Raw genomic sequence first — 7,298 nt, 5'->3', positions numbered from 1 at the left:
TTAACTTTAACACCTATGTGTTCTATTGTACTATTGTCGTTGACATCTTTTGATGATCTGCTTCTATCACTGCTTGTTTGTCCCTACAACCACACCCCCCCACCTCTCTGTCTCTCTATCTCTCCGCCCCCCACACACACACCTTAAACCAGCTTATATTTCAACTCTTTCTTGGACTCGAATGCAAGTTCTGTCGAAGGGTCATGAGGACTCGAAACGTCAACTCTTTTCTTCTCCGCCGATGCTGCCAGACCTGCTGAGTTTTTCCAGGTAATTCTGTTTTTGTTTTGGATTTCCAGCATCCGCAGTTTTTTTGTTTTTATCCAATATTCTCCGTTTGCTTTCCAGTTGGAGTAGGAAGGCAGTAGGTCACAAGGATGGATATGTGAGCTGACTAATGGTTGGAGTGTGGGGGGCAAGTCATATGATGAAATCTCCAAGAATACATTTAATCACATTTGGCAACCCTATCCCCATTGCAATCTGAGATATGCTCATTCAGTACATGTCAGAACAAAACTTCCTTTGTCTCTATGATAAAAGCAAAAAACTGCGGATGCTGAAGTTCCATCCCTAATGTTTCGAACCCACCCAGGATTACAGGTATCTCCGGGACATACAACGCTCCTCGGACCGCTGTTCTCATCGCATCCTGAGATCCACACTCAGTGCCATGCGCCGCCATGTGAACACACATGACCTCTCCCTCCAGCAGCACGGACGCACCCTATCTCTAAGCTGCCCGTGCCCCCAGTTTCATTTTATTCTTCGTCTCATCCGACGCCTCAACAAGAAACTTTGTCTCTTTCTTTCAGGTGCAAAGGAACGCAAGCTCCAACAACTCATCGACACCAACACCCATCCAGGACCCAACATCCCTGCCTCTCCTCTGTCCCCATCCCGTCTTCCAATCCCAGCCTTAGCCTTGTATTCACCGTACCCCCTGACCTTCCCCTCTCCGATGCTGAACATTCAGTGCTCAGCAAAGGACTTAGTTTCATTCCCTTGCGCCCTCATCTCAATGAATTTCGGGCTTGGTATGATGCTGAACTCTTCTTCCGCCTCCTTTGTCTCCATGCTCACTTCTTTGGGCAGGAGACCTCTCCCTGTTCAAAGGATCCTTTTACCTGCTTCCAATATTCTCCCTCCACCTGGACCCCTCCCTCTGGATTCTTACCTCCTCTTGATCTTTTCATTGAGAACTGTCGGTGTGACATCAGTCATCTCAATTTCTCTGCTCCTCTCACCCATTCTAATCTCTCTCTCTCTGAACTTGCTGCACTCCGTTCTCTCAGCTCCAACCCTGACATTGTCATCAAACCCTTTGACAAGGGTAGTGCTGTTGTCTGGCGCACTGACCTCTACCTCGCAGAGGCTGAGTGTCAACTCGCAGACACTTTCTCCTACCTCCCCCTGGACCATGACCCCACCACTGAACGTCAAGCCATTGTTTCCAGGACTGTCACTGACCTCATCTCCTCTGGAGATCTGCCTTCCACAGCTTCCAACCTCATAGTCTCCCAACCTCGGACGGCTCACTTCTACCTCCTACCCAAAATACACAAACAGTACTGTTCCGGCAGACCGATTGTGTCAGCCAGTTCTTGCCCCATGGAACTAATTTCTTGCTATCTTCACTCCATTATCTCTCTCTGTGTCCAGTCCTTTCCCACCTACATCCGTGATTCCTCTGACACCCTACATCATATCAACAATTTCCAGTTCCCTGGCCCCAACCACCTCCTCTTCACCATGGACGTCCAATCCCTCTACACCTCCATCCCCCACTGGGATGGTCTGATCGCTCTCCGTTTCTTCCTCGAACAGAGGCCTGAACAATCCCCATCCACCACTACTCTCTGTCTGGCTGAACTTGTTCTCACACTGAACAATTTCTCCTTAAACTCCTCTCACTTCCTCCAAATAAAAGGTATGGCTATGTGTACCCTCATGGGCCCTATTTATGCCTGTCTCTTTATGGGGTATGTGGAACATTCCTTGTTCCAGTCCTACTCTGGCCCCCTCCCACAACTCTTTCTGTGGTACATCGATGATTGCTTGGGTGCTGCTTCATGCTCTCTGGACCTGGAAAAATTAATTAATTTTGCTTCCAATTTCCACCCCTCCATCATTTTCACATGGTCCATCTCTGACACTTCCTTTCCCTAACTTGACCTCTCTGTCTCAATTTCTGGTGATAGACTGTCCACCAATATCCATTACAAGCCTACCGACTCCCACAGCTACCTCGACTACAGCTCCTCACACCCTGCTTCCTGTAAGGAGTCCATCCCATTCTCTCAGTTTCTTCGCCTCCGTCGCATCTGTTCTGATGATGCCACTTTCAAAAACAGTTCCTCTGACATGTCCTCCTTCTTCCTTGACCGAGGTTTTCTACTCACATGGTTGACAGGGTCCTCAACCGTGTCCGGCCCATCTCCCGCGCATCCGTCCTCACACCTTCCTCTCCCTCCCAGAACCATGATAGGGTCTCCCTTGTCCTCACTTATCACCCCACCAGCCTCCGCATTCAAAGGATCATCCTCTGCCATTTCTGCCAACTCCAGCATGATGCCACCACCAAACACATCTTCCCTTCACCCCCTCGGCGGCATTCCGCATGGATTGTTCCCTCCGGGACACCCTGGTCCACTCCTCCATCACCCCCTACTCCTCAACCCCTTCCCACGGCACCTTCCCATGGAAATGCAGAAGGTGCAACACCTGCTCCTTTACTTCGCCTCTCCTCACCGTCCAAGGGCCCAAACACTCCTTTCAAGTGAAGCAGCATTTCACTTGCACTTCCCTCAATTTAGTCTACTGCATTCACTGCTCCCAATGCGGTTTCCTCTACATTGGAGAGACCAAACGCAGACAGGGTGACTGCTTTGTGGAACACCTTCGGTCTGTCCGCAAGCATGACCCTGTTGCTTGCCATTTCAACACTCCACCCTGATCTCATGCCTACATGTCGGTCGTTGGCCTGCTGCCTTGTTTCAGTGAAGCTCAATGCAAACTGGAGGAACAGCACCTCATCTTCTGACTAGGCACTTTACAGCCTTCCGGACTGAATATTGAGTTCAATAATTTTAGATCATGAACTCTCTCCTCCATCCCCATCCCCTTTCTGATCCCCCTTTTTTCCAAATACTTATATAGATTTTTCTTTTCCCACCTATTTCCGTTATTTTTAAATGTATTTCCATCCATTGTTTTATCTCTGCCTTTTAGCCTATTTCGATCCCTTCCCCCCACCCCACCCCACCCCACCCCCACTAGGGCTATCTGTACCTTTTTATCACATTCCTTAAATAATATCGCCAGCTTCAACACCTCTTTGTCCTTTTGTGTATGACATCTTTTGGCTATCTCCACCTATCACTGGCCCTCTATCCAGCTCTACCTGTTCTCCCCCCGCCCCCCACCCCCCCCTTAAACCAGCTTATATTTCACCTCTCTTCTATCTTTCCTTAGTTCTGTTGAAGAGTCATACGGACTCGAAACGTTAACTGTGTCCCTCTCCGCAGACCTGCTGAGTTTCTCCAGGTATTTTTGTTTTTGTTTTTTTTCCCTTTGTCTCTATGCTTAATACCATTGATTCACTGAGCCATCAGGGCAATTCATGTAGCAGTTTCAAATATTAATGACAAAGGATTTGTCTGCACTGGAAGTTATTGAATCCTCACATAAATGGTGTAGCTTGTTTTGACACACAATCAAATTATTCTAATTTTCTATATTATTGGCACCATGTAAATATAAATTGTTTTTGTTTGAATTCTTTCTGTGATAAATAGGTCAGAAAGAGACTCAGTGGATGGTCAGCAACAAATGCTACACAGTAAAAATTAATGCTCTGGTGCAGTTTATTATAGTTTAGCATAGACAACATGACTATTACTTAATATTTTACAAGGAATATAATTAACCGTGTATCTACTATAATTCTGCACTACCGTTACTTCTGTTTAGTCATTCATGCACTGCATTGAAATGTGTTTGGCAGTTTTTATCTTCAGCCACAATATGGTAGAATATTTCTTCCATCACCTTCACAAGTTGAGGAGCATCATGATTGATCCCTCCAATCAGGTTTTTGCCCCTGCCTTTATGCCAAAACTTAACTTATCAAAATCTCAAATGAAATTCTGTGTGACTGTGACAAAGGTAAACTATTCCTCCTTGTGCTTCTAGACCTGTCTGCGGCGTTTGATAAAGTTGACCACACAATCCTTTTCCAATACCTTTCCACCTTTGACTAGTTGGGTGGGACTGTACTCAGACAGTTCTACTGTCTATCTAATCATGGCCAGCTGCAATGGGTTTGCTCCCTGCTCCAGCACCATTACCTCCAGTGTCCCCCAAGGATCTATCCTTGGCCCCCTCCTATTTGTTATCTACATGCTGCTCCTCAGTGACATCATCGAAAAACTCAGCATCAGTTCTGCATGTATGTTGATAAAACCCAGCTCTATCTCACTACACCTCCATGGCTTCTAAATTGTCAAAATGCATGTCCAACATCCGGTAATGTTTGAGCAGAAATTTTCAACTAAAGCCATTGTCTTTAGTCCTTGCAACAAAATCTGTTTCCTAGCTACTGGCTCCAACTATCTTACAGGCAACTGTCTGAGGCCAAACCAGAATGCTCGTAACCTTGGTGTCATATTTGACCCTGAGGTGACTGCCAAACACACATCCACACCTTCCACTCTGGCCACCTTCCCAACTTCTATCATCTGTGAACTTGACATCATCCAAAACTCTGTTGCCTGGTTCGTAACTCACACCAAATCCTGTTCACCCATCAACACTTTGCTCACTAAGCTACATTACCCCCAATCAATAAATGCTTCGATTTTAAACTGCTCATCGTTGTTTTCAACTCTCTCCATCGTCTCGCCCCTCTCCATTTCTGTAATCTCCTCCTGTCGCACAACCCTCTGAGATATCTGTGCTCTACTAATTCTAGTCTCTTCAGCACTCCGGATTTTAATGGCTCCACTTTTGTCCATGCCTTCAGCTGCCTAGGCTCTAATTCTTAGAATTCCCTCACTAAACCTCTGCTTCCTCCTTTCAATCACTTCTTAAAACCTACCTATTTGACCGAGCTTTTGGTCATCTGCCCTAATATCGTCTCATGTAGCTTGGTATCAAAGTTTGCTTTATAACACTCCTGTGAAGCACCTTGGGAACATTTTGTTATGTTAATGGCACTATATAAAACCACGTTTTTAAAAATTATTTTTTCATGGCAATTGGGCATTGCTGGCAAGACCAGCATTTTTTGCCCATCCCTAATGGACCTTGAACCCAGTGGCTTGCCACCACATTTCAGAGGGCTGTTAAGAGTCAACCACATTTCTGTGGGTCTGGAGTCACATGTAGGCCAGACCAGGTAAGGATAGAGATTTCCTTCCCTATAGGGCATTAGTGAACCAGATGGGTTTTTACAACAATTGACAATGGTTTCATGGTTATTATTACTGAGATTAGCTTTCAATTCCAGATTTTTATTAACCAGCTGCCATAATGGGATTTGAACCCTTGTTCCCAGACTATTAGCCTGGGTCTCTAGATGTCCAGTGACATCACTACTACACACCGTCTCCCCTGTATAAGTTGTTGTTGTGTGAGTATGTGATATAAACAATAAACCAACATACAGTGAAGATGATTTTTAGTCCAATCCCTCACTTAATTGTTCAGTGACATTGTATTACACTGCATCCTGAATCAGGAGCAAAGCAAAAAGAGTTAAAAAAGGCAATGAAAAGATTTGTTTAAAGCTGATTTTTAAGATTCAAATTCAAATGTTGGTACTTCATTGTCTCTAAGGGGAAAATATCAAGAGAATTTTCAGCATATGAAAACAAATGTTCAGCATAGAAACGACAGCTGTAGAATTTTATGTGAACTACTGAGTTTTTTATAATCAGCTTGAGAGAATATCTTCAGCCTAATTTCTTCTAAAAACCATGTTAAAAAAACTGTTTTAAGTAGATGTGCGAGTTCCATGCTTTCTTTGATATTTTTGAATTTACAAATATGACTTTTTGAATTATTGGTGAGAGGTTATTAAGACATAGATTCTTTCATTTTATTATTTCAGAAAAAAATGTTACAGTAGAAAAGTATAACTTTATTTCAATAGATTACATTACAGGATACCATGGGAACTAAAAATAGGTTTGAGAAGTCCAAAGGGATATAACCTGTTATTGTAGTACTCGCATACGCCTCTGAGTGTCACCAACAAGATGCCAAATAACAAGTTCTCAAATTAAAGCTGAATACTTGGAGACAAAGGGTGGAACTGTCTGGTTCCGTTGGAAGTTGGCGTCATGGTGGATGTGAGCAGACAATATGGCAAGAAGCCAAAAATAATTTTTTGCTGAATCTTTACAGGACAGAAGGAGGCCATTCGGCCCATCAAGTCTGCACTGGCTGTCTGAAAGAGCATTCCAGCTAGTCCCACTCCCTTGCCTTATCCCTGTAACCTTGCACATTATTTCTTTTCAGGTAGCAATCAAATCCCTTTTGAATACCTTGATCAAACCTGTCTCCACCACCCTTTCAGGAAGTTCGTTCCAGACCCAAATCGCCCTCTGGGTGAAAAAAATTTTCTTCGCATCACATTTACTCATTTTGCCAATTATTTTGAATCTGTGCCCTCTAGTTCTTGATGTTCTATTGAGTGGGGACAGTTTCTCACTATTTACCCTGTTCATACTCCAAAGGACCATGGATACCACTCTCAGCCTTCTTTTCTCCAAGGAAAAGAGTCCCAACCTTTCCAATCTATCCTCTTTATTTATCCCTGGCTTTACGCTGTCGTGAAACCAGTTTGTGACCATCCGCTCCACCCATCAATGGCGGGCCACGTTTCCTGCCGCCGCACATAAGAAATCTAATTTCGATACTTTATCTTCTCATTGTAAGCCCTACTTGCTGGAACGATTCCCCCCACGCTGGATCATCTGGGAAATCATGCCAATGTGTTTCACAACTACACATAAACAATGTGCACCTGACGAGCTGCACTTCACTCGGGACTTCGAGGTTTGTTTGTCGACCTCGCTTCAGGCAGCACTCACTGTCATCAGTGCCAGGCTTCACAGGCAGCACCACATCGCTGTTAGGGGGACTCACAGGCAGGTCTCTACCTACCAGACCAGCTGTAAGGCGGGTCTGACTTTTCAACGGCTGCAGGGCTAGGGCTTGCTTGGGGAAGGGGGAGAAGCGGCTTCAGGCAAGAGGAGAGGCTGCAGGGTGAGGGCTGTACTGGGGAAGGGGAT

The sequence above is a fragment of the Carcharodon carcharias genome, chromosome 15, assembly GCF_017639515.1.
Source record: "Carcharodon carcharias isolate sCarCar2 chromosome 15, sCarCar2.pri, whole genome shotgun sequence".
In the NCBI taxonomy this organism is placed as follows: Eukaryota; Metazoa; Chordata; class Chondrichthyes; order Lamniformes; family Lamnidae; genus Carcharodon; species Carcharodon carcharias.
The sequence above is the reverse complement of the archived record's forward strand: the minus strand, read 5'-3'. Positions refer to the sequence as shown.